Source organism: Anopheles funestus, chromosome 2RL (assembly GCF_943734845.2).
Source record: "Anopheles funestus chromosome 2RL, idAnoFuneDA-416_04, whole genome shotgun sequence".
Lineage (NCBI taxonomy): Eukaryota > Metazoa > Arthropoda > Insecta > Diptera > Culicidae > Anopheles > Anopheles funestus.
The window spans coordinates 15150962-15169092 of NC_064598.1; the positions used below are offsets into that span (position 1 = coordinate 15150962).

The window sequence follows — 18131 nt, forward strand, 5'->3', positions numbered from 1 at the left end:
TGATACCCATTTAAAGGAAAATGCAATTTCCGACCGATGGATGGTAGCGCTTTCCTTATGTTATAAATCGCTTGGTTTTTTTTCCGCCAGGCGAAGACGAAGAGCAATTGCAACTCGGAAAATGCTTTAACCTGCAACAGCGTAACGATTCTTTCGTCAGGTGTGTTGATTAAATGTGGCCCTCCCCAAAAGCAAATGAACCCACCCGCATTTCGGACCCTTTTTAATCTACACTTAATGAAGTTTTCAACATTTTGCCCTAATATTGTAGACCAGAGTTTTATGAGGCTTATGAGGGAATGAAGGATTTTTTTTTTGGTTTTTGTTAGCACAAATTACGTTTTCTTCACTGAATTCACCTTCTATCTTTATCGTTGGTAGAAATATGGTCTGTGGTCAAGCATAACTTTGAATAGCGCAATAAAATAAACTTCTGGTCTGTTTGGCCAAGACGGTTACAAACCATGCAAGCAGACTTTAGGGGGGAAAAAACCAACGGTACGGAATTGGATAGCAAAGCAAAGATTTTCCACGCTTAATGTGGAACTTTGAAGGTAGAAATTAAAAGCATGACAAATTCAAATACATAAATGCCACGCATCCCTGCCACTCAATGGGAACTGCACTAATGTGAAACCATTTTGGGAAAACTGAAGTGGAACTTTTTGGATTTTTTTTTTTGAAGGGAAGGAAGTTGACATACTTTTGTTCGCTCTCTCTGTGTTTAATAATCTCTTGATGCTGGACCAAATTTCATGCTAAAATGAAGCCAAATAAAAACTCGCGGGGGAAAGAAAGTAAAACGCGCGTCGAAGAAATAAGTTTCCCAATTTACAATTGCACTACAACTTCCTGATACACGGTACAGAGGAATTCCGCTTTTAAATTGAGGAAAAATATGTTTCTGGTTGATTTTCGTACAGTGTCTCATTCGATTCGAGTTGAAGTTTACAACGAGTCTGTCTCGTTCTTTGAGTTCATTAAAATAATAAACTTTAAGTTATACTGAAAGAGCACAAACATTTTGTAGCACTTGTTAGAATAAAGATAAAATTCGAATAAAATCTACTTAATGCACAAATTAATTGAACTGCTTTATTCATTTTCATTCCCGTACCGTAAGAAAGTATTCCACGAAATAGAAACATTTGATTAAAGCAACGTTAATGGTTGTTTTGTTTTCTCCGTACCAGTAAAAGCAGCAAAAGTTTCTTGAAAAATCCAATAAGCAATGTTTGCCCAACTTTCTCTCACTTTCTCTCTCTCTCTGTCTCCCCGTTAACGTAGGCTTTTGATAATCGAATCATTGACTACCGCGTGCTGGCGTCTCGATCCCTTCATCCGGCACCAGACCAAACAACTAATCCTGGGTGGCGAAAAATTTCCCCAGAGAAGTGATTCCACACATTGAATAAAGCGCACACGAAAGCCCCAGCAGTAGCAATGAAAACAAAGCACAGAACGGCCGTTACAGAAATCGTTACGGACGAATCATCATCACCCAAACACGGTACGCATGTTTCGCATTCGTGTCTATTTGACACAGCTGTCGCTACCGCTTACTAAAACACACACAAAAAACCGTTTCGACTCCATTTGATCTGGCGTTGGGGCCCGTATCCTCACATCTGCCACTTGGCTGGTTTCGTTCTCTACAGACTCTACACTGAGAACGATCGACCTTTTCACCGCACACACACACATTGATAGCGGACAGTAAGCAACACAAAAGGGATATTCATTCGTGCGTGTTTGTTGTGTTTATGCTGGTTTTTATCGTACCCTTCCGGCAGCATAACAATGGCGTTGAGAGAATAGTTCATCAATGGGCATGGGCAGACATCAACTGGTGGTAGAAATTATTGATTTTCCATTAACTTTGCGATCGGTTTTTGCAGGAATTCTCGTCATTGGAATGGGTATTTCTTAATGATATTAATTATATCGTGTTTTTTTTTGTTGGGAAATTTGAATGCATCAAAAGATGCTCCTTCTGAGCGGAAAATATTTCCTTATTCTTAAAAATTATTATGTGTACGAAATTTTGATTTAATTAACGAACGAAAGTTGTTGTAGGTTGATTCATCGTTCTGGATATGCAAACCACAACCTTTTCATATCAATCAAAGAATTTGATTAAATTCTTTGAAGTTTATACTTAGCTTTTTTGATAAACGTTTTCTCCAACTTATATGTGTGTGTGTATGCATGTGTGTATTAGTTTTAGTTTATAATGAATTGAAAGGTTCGGTAGAAATTATATTTGAGAAGAGGGTTGTCGACAAGCACGATGAGGGTTAGGGGAGTACAGGGGTTGATGAGAGGGGAATTTTACACTGGAAATGGAACCATTCACCAGAACAAATACACAACCTAAGACTGCCAGAAAACACCCCTTCGCCCCCCATTCTACTGATCATTCAAAAGCGTATGAATACCGTCTCATTTGTCTAAGCAATGGAGACGCCCATCCCTTACACACACGATATCTTCCCATCCTCAGTTCCTGGGCCGATTCCCATCTTACGGCCACTCGTGCATTTCAGGATGCGAGATTATTCGCAAAACCTTCGTTAGGCGGTCCGCATCAATGTTGTACGCTATCTCGACTGTTCGTCTAAAGGGCTCGAAAGCCCAACATTGGAAACACCATAAGCGAGCCGCGTGACGAACTGATATCAGCCGCGGCAAACCTCAGCTGGTTTGCTAAATTGAGTCGCAACCACACCCGCACATACACAGTTCCACCTGCGCTTGTGTGGAACGCCGTTCCATCCGAGAGCTACTTTACATTCGACGCTCATCTAGATCGCATACGAACGTAGGCCGATATGGTGGAAGGTTAAAGTGAAGTAACGCTTAAGCAGAGTGTTTAAAATTCCTAGAATTCTTCACCAGTGGAAAAACCATGGGCCTTGCCCGAGAATGGTGGACGCGTGTAAAATGCTTCCAATACGCAGACGGCTAAACACGTCAGAAATCTGATGTCGCCCATTTTCACATCTGGCTATTGTGGAAAAATGTGGAAATTTTGCCTTTGGTGTGTCTACCATTATTTTTTTACGCCATCTTACCATCTCCAAACTATCGAACAACGAAACACGTGCCAAACGTGTTTGGTATGCTTTTGGCGAACGCTCGGAATGACAAACAGGTGACACTGCTGTTCTTTCTTCGACGTTTGGCGTTGAAAATATTCGGCTGTTGTAATCACCTTTTGGGAGCAGTTTGTGTGCAAAAATAGAATCACAGTTTAAGGAGGGTTGAATGTATGATTATTTTATCAGAACTTTGTCTGCCTCATTAAAACTGACAGAAAATTAAATTAATTCGGAATTTATATTCAAATCAAACAATTTTATTCTGTTAGCAAAAATGACACTTTGGGGGAATTTTTATATTTTTTCAACGACTCCCTTCAACCTCTCCAACATACAAAAACAAACAAATTGTGTTTTTCATTTCATTATAGGAAATGTGATTGGCGCAATGAAGCTCTGAAGACTGACTTAGCGATTCTTCGTGATTCGGTTCGAAAATTCAAATGAATATCAATTACCTTTTTGCTATTTGATGTTTAAATTTCCGTTGAAATCGGAGCTGATAAATTATCAATAATTTTATCAAACCAAAATTAACACATCGGTCCTTGCTGTGTTTAGAATTTTGAAACATTGTGTCATCATTTGACAAATTACCTTTTTTCAGCTTAACAATTCAGCCAAAGTTTTTCCTGTGAAATGTATTCAATTTTAATAAATGTTTATGCTTTCATGGAGGAGCTGAATAAATATCGATAAAATAGATATTCAATTTGCACCTGATTTTTATCGATCACTTATAAAGAATTTAAATCCTTTTAGAGCTATTAAAGTAATTCTGAAATAAAATCTTATTGTTTTAATATAAAACTTAATGAAACTTCAACTAAATAAAAATAATAATAAGGATACAATATAATTGAAATCAAATTAAATATTGCTTGTTCTTAGTATTGATGTTTGGATCAGTTCAGAAATCGTGGATAGTATTTTGTAGAAGACATACAAAATGCGATGCGGAAAACTATACAAAAACAAACATTATTCGCAACACAATACTGTTTTCAATCATCTATAAAGTTCGATCTGAAGGTGTTTTTGTTTAGCAAAGTGTTTTTTAAGTATGGTTGATTGTTAGTATACACAGTCACACACTCCCAGATGACAGCAAACTATAACCCCTTTGTGATCATATCTGTTGAACTTTCTCGTATGCATTATTCAAGCTGCTCCAAGGGATGAAAAACATCGATGCAACGCTGCACAGGATACGAGCTTAAATATCGCAAACACAAAACAAAAACCGAACAATGTAAAAAAAATCATAAAACACGATGAATATCCTTCCTGCGTTCGACTCACCACACCAAACCGAACCTTGTGGCAGCGTCCGCAACTGTGTGTCCCTCCCAACCCCACGCCACGCCGACAGCACGCTGTTGCTCGCAGCACCAAACGCGACTCGGTGGAGAAGATGTTGTGCGTTCTCTCCGAGCGTGTGGCAACCGGTCGCATTGCACCGAATACGACCAACCGATCTCGGCTCTCGCACCGATCTCGGACCGAAAGCAGCGTACCCGAGCGTTTTGGCTTTCCCCCCGTTTGGCAAAGGTATCCGGGAACGTACATCCGTTACAAGCAGTGATCCATCGGCGTCAGTTCTAACCGAACGCTCGCACGCTTCACTCGTTCATTTTGTGCCCAGGGCAGAACCCGTTCGTGCATTCAAATATCGCGCCATCTGCGTTACAAAACGCCATCACTCGCTTTTGCACCGGTTTGGAGTGTCATCCGGTCTCGGTTTCGCATCATTTAATTGCTGGCCGTCTTCCAGATAGCAAGGTGCCCAGGTGAACGAGTGATAGGGTCGGCTCGAGGCCAACGAGATCACCCTTGCGAGTGTGCGAGTGTCCCCATCCGGAACAGAACCCGGGTCGTGGACACAGCGGACGTGAAGCTGCGTGTGACAACGATTCGCTCATAAGGCAAACAAAACCGAACAAGGCAGACGACGACAACAACAACAAAAAGGTGCGAATCTTACAGACCTATCCCACTTCCAGGCCGGTTCGAACGGTCCAGTGATGCTTGTAGTGATTAAATGTGACGAAGGGCAGTGAGCGGTGAAAAAAGACGCTGGAACGCACGGTACGGATGATGGGTTTAGATCAATAAACAAACAGACGCCATACACACACAGAGTCCAGCCGTTGCGGATCACCGTCAGAAACGCGTTTACTCTTTTTATCGCACAAATGACTGCATCGTTGTGTTCGATATGATCGTTTGCAGTGGGTTTTCCTATTCGCGTGTGCTATTGTGATTAAGTTTCTATCAAAACCGATCGTGCCACGAACGCATTCAAGCGCACTACTGCGATCGCGAATATTCCCGGTAAGAAAGTGCATCATTGCACCCGATCCGAGCCAAGTTTTGCATCAAAACCTTTAAACACACCGGTTACTTGAGTGAATGTGCAAAAGTTGTCCGGGGGGTTTTTTTTTGTTGTTGTGTGTTACAAAACTTCCGAAAAGAAAAGCAACCAATCATCCTGAGACCGGTGCACGAGGCAGTGCCCACTTCCCCAGCGGAGTGAAGCTGTCAGCCCTTACGGAAAAGCTTACCGTTACGGGTTGAAAAGTTGATAAAATATGACCGAGCGAGAAGTTTTGCAGCGATGTCGAGGTACATTCTACGCCTGCCAGCACTGAGGGAACGAATTCGGTAAGTGTTCGGAAGCGAAAGTGCATCAATTAGAATTTGGAGAGAGCATTTTAATGGACGCGTAATGCTATTTGCTTTGTTTTGATCAATTTTACCGCATTTCCACGAGTTGGGTTTCAAGGCCACTGGTGGAGGGCACACAATGTAAGGGGAGAGGATTTTGTGTACTGTGTGGAAATTGAAAATTAAATGAGTTAATTGCATTTTTCATCATGATATTAAGTATTTCTTTTTTTTTTGTTATTAGATGATACTAAAAAAACATTTTAAATTAAATAGTTTTTTTTTAATTTTCGATAATATTGCATAACTCGAAAAGCGGCCTGAGCAAATTATATCCATCTTAAAAATAATTGGATCTCTCTTCAAAAATTAACGTCAAAACTGTTATACAAAGTTTGAAGGCTATTTTTGAATGTGTCGATGGAGTTACTGTAGTCAAAATATATGAGTGAAGATACGAGTGTATCTTCATTAGAAATATTTAAAATTCGCTAATCCTGGTAATTGTGTAAGGGCACTATAACATGGAACCATACTCGAGTTTTGTTACACCTAATTTCATTAGGCTAATTTAAACAAATGCTTCACCTGATGCGTTTGAAGCTACATCCCCGAATTACAATCCAAATTTGAATAATTAAGGGGTTTTCCATTCAAAATTAACCATCATCAGCAATTGATTAAAAACATTCTATTTGAAGTTTCAACCGAATCGTTACCGTTTAGTGAACATTGCAACAGCAATGTGCTTTCCCATACAGTTCAATATTCAATCTGGTGGCCCCACCTTGTCACCTTTCGGCGAACTGATTATCTTTCAAGCCACTTTGCTTTTCAATAATGCAACATTCGTTCAACGCAACGTGCCCGCGCGAAAGTCTTCTTCCGTTCTGTGGTTTTTGTTGCTACAAGCTAACACAAAAGCTTTTCTTTAATTAGCTTCGTGGGATTTGTAGACTATCCTAGACAAAATAATTTATTTTCCACCGAAACCGTGTGTAGTGTTGCCGCTGTCTAACGTTGGTTTATTTGAATTCGCGAAGTTTTTTTTCGCTCCTTCAAAGGGAAACGTTTCCCAGCATACAGATTTAAACGCTGGGTATTGTCACCGGAATTTAGCAAAAATGGGAAGGAGAAAAATAACGGAACCCTGAAGAATGATGAAGCTTTCCTAATCTCTTTCCCTTTAGACGTAGCTTACAGTCTCGGCGAACGGTTGCCTTTGCTAATTGCTGGCGCTGGATCAAAGACGTGGCCCAAAATTTGATCATCAACATAAATTAAAAGTCCTTTGGTTTTTGGTGATTTGCAAGGCTCACTCTAGCATGGGGACCGCGATTGGGAAGGGGGCTGATTGAAAGTGATATTCTAATTAAAAACCATGGTAATGAAAAAGTTCAACAGCAAAAGGATCGTTTGTGCTGTGGAGATAATAGTATTCGCTTTGATACAGTCATAAACGTGGCTTAGTATTTATCTGAAAGATACTAAGATAAGTATGTAAAGTTAAACTTCAACAACACAAGAGAAAGAGTTTTTGTGTTCTTCTTTAAATGTAACTGTCTATTCAACGTGTTCTATCTTGCTACAAGTGGTCAAACCTTGAGAGGATGGAAAAGGGCTAAAAAAGCTGGTTTAAATTTGTAGTCCCTTAAGCACGTAACGAGCGGGAAAATAAAATGTTAATTTTTGTCCCAGAAAGCAGGCCCTTGTTGTTTGGGGGTAGCATCTGGCCTGGTACAAAAGATTTCCTATCGGTTAGCTCAATCAGGCAGCAATGAATAGAAGAAACGCAAAAAAAACGCAAGCTTTCTCCTTTTTAGAAACCTTGACCGTCAGATCATTTTCCTCGTTTGGAAAACCTCTGCCCCCTACCCCCTACTTACGAAACAAAAGCTTCGAGAGTTGTCCATTTCCATTATTGCGCCTTGTTTTTATTTCCCTTGGGAGAAAGGATTTGTTTTTCTTCTGAAAGGCCACGCACTCCATGCTGCATAATGAAGATGTGATCTGAGGGTTGATTGTTGTGTTGCGTAAATTCTAGCCTTGTCACCTGATTGTGCCAGTTGTGCGTGTAGTTGAAAGTATCATTCTGCAGTTTTCCCTTCTTACGTTCTGTGAATTACACTCGAATATTGCGCTTTTCTGTAATTCAAAAATGTTTGAAAGTTTTTATAAACTTGCCACCTAAAGAACCACCCTGTATATTTTATATCCCTACTACCAAGATGGTCACGATCGTTGAAGAAACGCGGCTAGAAATGTCAATTGTGTCTGGTAGGATATGCAAAGCGAAAAACAGCTAACAAACGCGAACAATGGTTTAATTAAGTTTTACTGAATTGCGCGGTCCGGTCGGATGGATTTGCCCGTGTTGAAGTGGTTCCATCACTAAACAGGCACCACGTGGCCCGGATGTAAATGTTGTATTGTTCCGCAGGAGCGAGCTAAACGTGGTTGAAAGGCGAAGCGCACAATCGAATAACCTTACTTTTCTATAATCTAATCAACCGCAGCACATCTTGCTCCCGGATGCTTCATTCTCATCCGCCTTAGCAAAAGGGCCAATGATGGGTGGTAACAGCAACGAAAAAAACTGAAACTCATAACGAATCAGGGCTGTCGTTCGGAGGCATCAGCGGAAGATTGGTAAGGTGCAAATGTCTCACCCTCGGCTGAGCTGATCTCCGGCTAGGTTCATCACAAAACTGGAGCACATCAACACATCGGAGAAATTTGTTAGTACGCAGAGAAGCAGCAATAAAAAAAACCCAACAACATAATCTAAACAAAGACACTCCAAGTAACCATAAGGAGTACCATACTGCAAGATCGACAACAGCAAAAAACCACACACGCAACCACAGCTTTAGCAAAAGGGGTCACAACCCTCAGGTCTCTGTGGCTCAGTAAACTTTCTTACCATTTGGTTGTGGATTTTGCTCAGGGAAGAAACAATCCCAAGGACATGAGGGAAGTCCCCAACGACCCGGAAGTTGAATCCACACACACACAGAGAAGTGTCTATGGCAAAGAAGCTTTTAAATCTGCCTAGAGTAACACTGATTTCAACTCACTCCCGAACAATGGCCGCTAGGGCGAAGTGGCGATGTATTTGTTGAGGAATCTGCTGACTACGCCCGGCTATAAATTCTAAACCCTACTCCGTTCCAACCTACTTGGCCTGTGGGTCCGAAAGTCAACCGCAAGCTTTGTAACAACCAAGCCTAAACCGCATGCTGCCCATCCTCGTCGCGATCTCCTAGAGCGTAGACTCCCTTTAAAAGGTTTTTGTTTCCGTGTCTCCGGCGTGGAGCTGCCACCCGGAGGATGTTGCTGCGGATGAGCAAATAGCAATCATGGCCTGTCATGTTTTCATCATTGACTCTGTATGACGGATTGTACGGTAGGACATGCGAATAGGGATAGTAAAGAGAGAGAGAGAGAGAGAGAGAGAGAAAGCGAAAAAAAAGAAACCCGTCACACAAGAACACATCAGTCACATTGTGTTATGTCGTTCAGGTTTTGGATACCGTCGCTGTTCATCGCAGACACACCTGCTCCAAACGCCTGATGGCGCCAGGGCAAGTATGCGGGAGCAATCGCTGAATGCCATTATTCCTGTAGTTACCTTGGCAATGGTGGCACCTTTCGGTATCGGGTTCCTGGTGCCGTTTGCAGTTGACAGTGTAATAAATTGAGCGTGGTTTAAACGGTACCACAGCAAGCACGCACCGTAAACTCCCGGCACTAATTGCTTCGGTTAATCAAATCAGCTTTTCAATTTTATGCAACCCAATCCCCAAAAAACCGTTGGCGCCACGGTGTCCCGTTGCAGTGTGGAAGAATTTGTTACGCTAGCGCTTCGAACACGAAACGCTTCACGCACTTGCCCGCTTGAGTCTTTTGTGTGGAAGCGCGTGGAATTAGCTGAATAGATGAGTGCTTAAATTAATCATTAAAAATGAGACATCGCGACGACCATTTGTGGATGGAGATGGAGTGATGGGTACCCTGACATCATCATCGGGAGGAGACGTGATGCTTCGCGATGTCCCGATGGGTGGGCCATTTCCCTTCACTGGCGTCAATCAAACGATATCCAATACACGCACCAATATCAAGTTGCCCAATACTGCTACCACGAATGACAAACTGCGTCAGTGTAACCATTGTGTCATTGTATATTAGTGCGTGTGTAGTGTGTAAAAGCTTCCCTTTCCTTCATTCGGTTTCTCTCCAACACCGGCCATCAGCGCCTGACAATGTGGATGAGTTCTTCCTTAAAAGGTGCCTACGAATGATGCACGACCGCGTTATCGGTTCCTGCCCGGCACACCACAAATGGAAACAAGTAGCATTAGTGACATCGGCAGCAATTTTCCTACGTCACGCGCTTTGGTCGTGCAATCAACCTGTACGTTATCGCTACACAACACATCGAATGGCGTAATTCACGCGAGAAACCGATTACGCTGTGAACGGTATATCGTGGTTGAGGATTTTTTGGTTTTATTTATTTATTTTTTTGTTAAGTAAATCTTACTTTCTCTGATAGTGAAGATGTGATTGTATACCATCACGGTAATAGTTTGTCAATAGTAAATAATGACCATTGTTGATTTGTCAATACAGCTAATTGTTAAGGAACGCAAGAACCTCATTAGTTGGGTAATGCCTTTTTTGTTGAACATTTCGTTACAATTTCCATATCCAGGTTTGAACGTTTTCCAGCATAAAAGTGAATATTATTCGTCTTTATAGCCTCCGTTGTCCTATTACAAATACGGAGCCAAAAACCCTGCTGAGTATCTTCCTCTCGAAGTACTAAGGCGGGCGACTTAGAGGGTTTCTTCAGTTTTGGACAGAGTCCAAGTCTCAGATTCGTTTGTGCGTACTGGAACACATCGTCACAGTAAAATGACTGATTGGTGGCACCCTACCGCGAAACTCAACCACATTGTTTTTGCCGATATTGACCTTTAACACAAGATTGGTGACATTTTGGAAATCTTCAAAAGTTCGATTAGTACGTCATCTCTGTACATCAAGAATTAATAGCAGAGCCACTGGTAATCATTTTATCGATTAGGTTTTAGCCTCATGAACCAATGGAGTCTATGTCTTGAACGTATGCCGGGATTTGAAATGACTTATAGCAATTGGTCTCCGAAGACTTCATCTCAGCCATCTCCTGGGCGTTGACCCAGGTCTGGTAAGCCCACCAAAATCTTCCAAAAAGGGATTCCAAAAGTGCTCTTTACGTCGTATAGTTTTACTCTGGTTATGCTATCATCTCCCTCATTGAAATCTATGAAGAGCTGGAATGAGTGGATCTGTTGGAAGTGGACCGCCATCTTCTCCAAGAACTTCCCCATTCATCGTACAGATGGTAAATAATTATTTCCAAGTAAATTTTAAACTTTCCAATCATATTGAGATTCAATGCAAATCCCAACTTTTCCATGCTTTATTATAAAAAAGTACAAAGAAAACAGCTCATCTTTGCGGTTTGTAAAGCTGACGAGAACAGTAGTTCATCACCACTGAATGATTCGATGACCGCAGCCATTTGTTTACTCTATTCTTCCAATGCAAACCAGTTCGCTTTTTCATCAACCAAAAAGGTCAATCCATTATACCATCCCACGAATGAAGCCAATGAACGTTTAGCTAAAGGCAACTCCACTAACGTTGTTCCTTACGCCCCAGCGCAATATTTCCGCGGGCCAACAGTTGAGGAGGTAATTTGATAATTCTAATTTATTACTGTCTCCGGAGGGTGATGCGACGGGTGCATTAAGTGGGTTTCTCAAATGTGTAGAAAGATCCCATTCACATCCATTTCCTTGGTGCCACAAAGCTGTGTTGGAATGAAAGGCGTGAAACTTTTCCTTAAACCAAAAAACACTTTGCTCCTAATACACTCGGTTCGATGGGTTCGGTGCAGTTATATTGTGCGAAGTAGATCGGATAAACAAACCCAAATTACACCGCAAGGAATACGTGGAAGTCTTTTGGTCCGATTACGCACTCTGCGTTCCGTTGTCCCATCATTCGATTAGGACAATAATTTGACCCGCGGCACCGAGGCACGGCACGACACTAAATAGTAATTAACTGTTACCACCTACAAGCATTTGGCCGTGCCCGAAGAACCGAACCGGTGGCCGGGAGGGTAAAACTATTCATCACGTTAATTTATGTTTGCCCTGGACAAATAAAAGCAGCTAGACTGTGAACTGTGAACTTTGTGTAGAGAGCTTTCTTGGAGAGGAAACATGGTAATGGGCGACTCCGCTGGGCGATCGTTTTAGACGTTATCTCAAACTTACGGCAAGCTTCGCTTTGCTTCCTATTGCACGTAACTGGCCGTCAGCAACATGGTCCGAGCGATGGGAAAGAATGGAAATAACAAATCCATTACCATGATGACAAACGGTATTCCATTTCTTTGCATCCCAAAACCAGCTTCGCCTGGTGCTTTTGTACTGCAAAGAGCAGTGAGGACGTCCATGCTAGGACCAGAAAAAGGATGTACATGGTTGGCTTCTCTCCACATGGGTTTCGTGCATCACCAACACCAACGAACCGTATTATGACCGTTTGATACGACAAGATTAATGTGCCCTATTTGGTTCCGATGATCAAAAGTCAGGCATCCTGAGCGTTACTTTCGAACCGGAACTCCGGTTTGCTTCTATCCGAGCATCGCAAGATGCAGTTCGCTTCACTACCAGTGTACCAGTGTGTTACTTCCGTCGAAATGACATCGTGTCACTAACAAAAGCGTGCACAAGCACGATTGAAGAGCGACTCAATCTTGTGGACGAATTCTATGGAAAAGTTGCACGCTGCAAGTATGCTCCACATTCCGGGAGACAATCTGTTCGACTGTAAACCTTCGTTACCGGGTCTCACCGGTGTGTTTGTGTGTGTGGTTTCGTGTGAATGGTAGAAGGAAATAGGTTGTGCTTTCTTGGATGGGATTACTTGCAGTTTGCGTGTTTCTTCCTTTAACCACAGCCATTAAATCACTCGCACCGATGTATAAGGTAAGAGCGTCCGAAATTTTCCCCCGAGGCGGTAGGACAAAACTAGCAAACTAGCGATGCCCGTTCGACTGTCGGACAGATTTGTTTCGGGCTTTTGGCCGTCCTTTACACACTCGTATACCTTCTCCCTCTCCATAAGGCAGGGGACGGTAAATTTTAATGATGTCTGCAATTTCGCTCGCTTACCATCGGTTCAGCAGCAGCAGCAGCACACCGGATGTTTGGCGATGGCTTTGTTAGGCAAAGCTTTCAAACGGACCAGCACTGACAGGATGGGATTGAGCCTTTGCTCGAGCAAAACCATAACAGTACGTGCTAAACTTTCACCCTAACCACACACACATACTCACACACATGCAGATTGCCTGACATGCAACATAAACAGAGCGTGGTACCGTGAGAGGCATGGCGACCGTGCTGCATGTGTGTGTGTGTAAGAAAGGCTCACCAAAACCGGGGGACCGTTCTTGTGATGAGATGCCCAAACAGGGCCATGAGTTTCATTATCTCGAGCAGGGTGTTTACATTGTCTAATTAACGAACGACTGCACTCCACACATGCTGGCACTGCACTATGACACATTTCGTTCCGGATGTTTTCAAATTGGTTTCCTTTTTTAGAACACATTCGTTTGTAGTACAATAATAGTTGCTTAGGTTGTAAGGATTCAAAAGAACTGAGGACATGAACTATGATTTTGAATAAGATTTAATTAAATTTGTCTAAAAGATCCTCTAAGCATTCTTTAAAATAGTGTTGGAACTGATTGCAATACACATGTTTCCTTTATGGCTTAACGTGTTTTTTTAATTAACTGAATAAAATGAATTAGGGTTTCAGATTTATTAATCTTTTAACGGTTAGCAACAACCGGCAAAATGAAAAAAAAAATACATAATGTTTGAGGTTATGGTTCTACGTAGGGTAACAAATCCCGGGGTCATTAAAATGTTTTATTTATTAAGGTTTCGTATATTGCCATAAACCCCTGGGGGGGTCTTTTTTTGCAGACCAGACACCGACTCCCACGTCATTGAGTATTTGTTAAAGGACGAAAAGGATTTCTTTTTTACGCTTGTTAGGATCGGTCAGGCTGTATCAAGAGTTATTTTTTGTATAATTTTGGGATTTGATACACGGTCCTGTCATGTGGAACCGGTGCCGTTATCAGATATACCACCAGGTTGTCCAGGAGGTTGAATGCTATCAGTAGACAAATTGTTTGCGATATTGAAGATAATTAGCAAACTTAATTGCTTTTGGGGCAGCCCGGTGGTGCATGTGATAAATGGTGCCGGTCCACACGGCAGGAGCGGGTTCAAATCCCATCCGGACCGTTCCTCCGTAGCAAGGACTGACTATCCGGCTACGTGGTAAAAATAAGTCTAGTAAGCCAGATATGGCCGGCGTGACCTGTAAGGTCGTTAAAAGCCAAGAAGAAGAATTGCTTTTATCAAATATTACATAAATATTATTTTAATGAAATTAATAATAAATAATACTTTGATAATTTGGAATGCTGTAATAAATATTTGCAGAAAAAGCTTGGTGTAAAAATAATTTTTGCAAAAAAAAATATTATACTATCAATAATTTGATTACTTTGTTTGATTTAGTACTAAACATAGATTAAAGGAAAATAGAGTTTAGTCTAGCATCTCTTTACATTCAGATCCACTTCGGAGGGAACAAACTAATGAAACCGAACTTTATGGATTCATCACACGAAACCCTCCCCGGGCACTGAATAGCACCATTTTGTCCCATAGTTCCGCCTAATGTCGTGCCATGCAGTCTGCATGTGTACCGTTGGTGGCGTGTACTCTCAATCAAGCACCACTCTCGCACCACAATGTGAAGCACCAGTACGGTAAACTTTTGAACGCTGACAGGGTTTTATCTTCCATCAGTGTTCCGCCACCGATGCGCTGCCCACCAACATGCACCATTTCTCTATCGCTCGGCCGATCGTAACGATGGCTAATGGTATCAATATTCGAACAATAAAAGCAACGTTTCAGCAATAGGCCACGCGCGCAATGAGCGCCGCAGGGATGCGGAAAATTTGAAAACAATCCACTAAACCTCGTCCTAAGCTCGGGCGAGACGTGGCAAAAGGACACAAACCCGTGCACTGGGATGATCGTTTCTGCTTGTTTGTTTCAAAAACGGGTAATTAATTCGTTTTTCTCTTATTTTACGCTTTGAATATTTACCATTTAAGGTGTGGATCATAACAAAAAAAGGACCAAATATTCATTCAGGTATTCGGATGCGTTATTCAGGCAGAGTGGAATGACTATTTCGAACTGCTTCCCATGCCCGAATGGATTCATTGGAACAAAAAAGGAAACAATGCAAATTTAATTCAAACATCAGCTTCACTCAATCCAACTGATACAAAAGTCCTAAATGGGTGTGAATACTTAGCATGACGCAGAGAGTGCCAATTGTTAGACAACTACTTTGTTTGCTACATCCTTACTCACAGTAGAAATGTTTCGAATGGGGATTTTTTTATAATTCCCTTTATTGATAACGCATGTTACTGATGAAAGACTCCCACGTGGGGGTTTGCAAAGAGCTATTTAAAATGGCCCTTTTATCCACCCTGCCGACTGACGCGAGTCTTTCGTTTAATCTTTCACTTCGACTTGCTTGCTTTTCCTACACAATAAACCCGAAGCAAAGTGCGTTTGTCGAACCAGACCCTTCAGGGTAGGGAGAACGGCTTGACATAAAGCTCAGGACAACGACATTGGGACAAGATTTAATCGTCGTTGCCGTCATCGTGTTCCGAGAAGGATGAACATGGTATAGACGGGTTTTTTGTTGTTTAATTTATTCGCTCTCAGACGACGCGGTATCAGGTTCGAAGCCAATTTCACTGCAAACAAAGTCCAATGCAATATTTCCCGAAAAAAAACCCATGATCAAGGAGCGTCATGCACGGGTTTTTTTTCTCGTCAGTGAACCTCTTTTTGGCGAAACATGAGATGATGTGGATAGCGCCTGACGGCACTACAAGCACGAACAATGGCTATGGAATATTTTGCAAACGTTGGAGAACCTTCGATGGAGCTCTATTCGTAAAGCCTATTTTTAGTAATACATGTCCATTATTGGATGTCCGTTTTGGCAAAGTTGGAGCATGAATGCAACGAGATTACGGCAAAAAAATGGTTCGTTTTCTTGAAGATTGTACTGCTCTTGGCCAGTGGCTATTTGTCTGTTTCTAAATTTTTACCTGCAGCTATACACATTGCTAAGCTTCGTCATTCTTTTGATATGACCGGTACAGTTGAGACACGTACTACACGATCTTTGGTTCAGTTTTAGACACACAATTTGCTTATCCGATGAAACATTAGACCGTAACTCAAAGTAGAAAATAATATTCATATTTCCAAATGGCTTCTTCAACAGGACTACGTGACAGGACTAGTTTGCCGTAGTTTCCAACGAAGCCTGTTGATGCATTCAAAAATAAAAAAAGAGTCAAACATCAGAACCCTACTCGCCAAACCATGAAAATGGAAGGATATTTTCCCTTTAGCCACGTATTACCAAGTTTGCAAAAGTTTTCCACCCCGGGGGGCATTGGGCCTGAAAGCTCTCAACTGGGAAGGTGCTGTAACATTATCAAGACACATTTAGAAATGGAATCAGAAGAAAAGTAAGAAAATTCCAATAAACCCTTCAATCGAATGAAGACAGCCATATTGCATATTGGAGCGAGCAGACGAAGTGAAAAGGGTAAAAAGCACATGCAAACTTCACCTGGCAAAAGCGCTCGAGCACTTTCGCGCCGCATTAGTTCGTGATTGAGTTTCCGATTGGGGAAACCATTCCGATACTATCCAATGTGAGTTCTGTACTGGTAAGCATATCCGAGATCGAGATCCATATCGCGCTAGTAGTATGTTTGTCTATTTTACATTCGATAAGGACCCGGGTTCAATCTACACTGTAACTCATGTTCTCGTAGCAATCGTACTGAATGGGGTATTTTTTTTATTTGCCTCCCTGTTCAAAGGAAACGATAACACCGAAGCGTTAAGATACTAATGGGGGATCAGGTATGACTAGAGATGGTGGAGGTAATCGGAGCAAAAAAAATATTGCAAATACCAACTCCACCAGCGGATACAACTTGACCTACGTAAAGCAGGGATTATATCAGTTTTTTTTCCTCGTGATTGTAATATAAAGTGGGTGTACCATATCTGAATTGAAAAATGAATATCGTGCAGAAAATCGCTAGTAATCCATCGTGTACGGTAATATATCAGTAAAGCTTTATCATGGAAGAATTTTAGTTTTTCGCCCCAAAAACTTGTTTCTCAGTTTTTGCCAAGTACAAGCACAAGCAACTGATAAAGTACTTCGCGTTTTTACTATAGTTTGATTTTATTTATTATAACTTTGTAGCTAACAGGAACCATCGGATGGTAAACCCGGGACCCGATAAATTGATTGGCTTTGTGTGAGGCGTAAAATTATGCAAATCTTTTGTACCGTATGCTACCAGCTCACGGCTAAAGGAAGGACAATTGATAGCCAATCGAATGGGGCTGGTTTGAAACCCATCTTTGACCCAACTATGCAGCACGTGCACCTGATAGGATACGTGGTGAGCCTGAGGTTTTTATGGGACCTCTTGTGGGTTCTTCCCGTTCACCACTATTGAATCATTCGTATCCTTACAAAGCCGCCAAAAGCGTACCTTTTTTTTTGGTTATCAGTACCAACGGTTTGTAGCCGGGTGGAAAAAAGCGATATTTATTCAAGCGGATTACACTGCCCAAGCACTCGTAAGCCCTGGTAACTGAGATTGGAATTTTTGTACCACTGGCGGAGTGGATCAGTTCCCGAAGTGATCCCATTTTATGTGGTACGAGCTGTACAAGGCACATGTGCTCCATCCTTGCTGGAGGATAAATGCATAAAATGGAGTTTGCCGTTGACGACCTTTCCCGGTGGGAGAAGGAAAGAAAACAGATGCAAACATGTAGATATTTCAATATTGGAACTAACCATTCTCCATCACCAAAAACCTTGGGCTGGTTTAACGTGGAATGAAAACTTATCACAATGGTTAACGGTTCACACAATTCTGCTGGGGATACGCAAATTCAAATAAATGTTAGTTCACACCTTCATTTATTCGGTTGTCTTCCCAAAATGTTCCACCCAACAGCTGATAGTTTCAATCACAGCACAAAACACTCTCGCTTTCATTCGTACTGTTCTTGGCAAACATTGAAACTTTGACCCGAAAGTACAGTAAAACCCCTTCCATGCCGG

At 41.8% G+C, this 18131-nt stretch overlaps 1 protein-coding gene across 2 annotated transcripts in view; it reads left to right on the forward strand.

Annotated features, from left to right (window-relative positions):
* Positions 1–4008: 4008 nt before the first annotated feature.
* The window catches only part of LOC125764963 (tyramine receptor 1-like), a 32008-nt gene continuing 17885 nt past the window's right edge, over positions 4009–18131 (forward strand). For both annotated transcript variants that reach the window (XM_049429731.1, XM_049429730.1), the window contains exon 1: positions 4009–5765. The gene's annotated coding sequence lies outside the window, so the exon portion shown is untranslated. The remainder of the gene's footprint in view (positions 5766–18131) is intronic.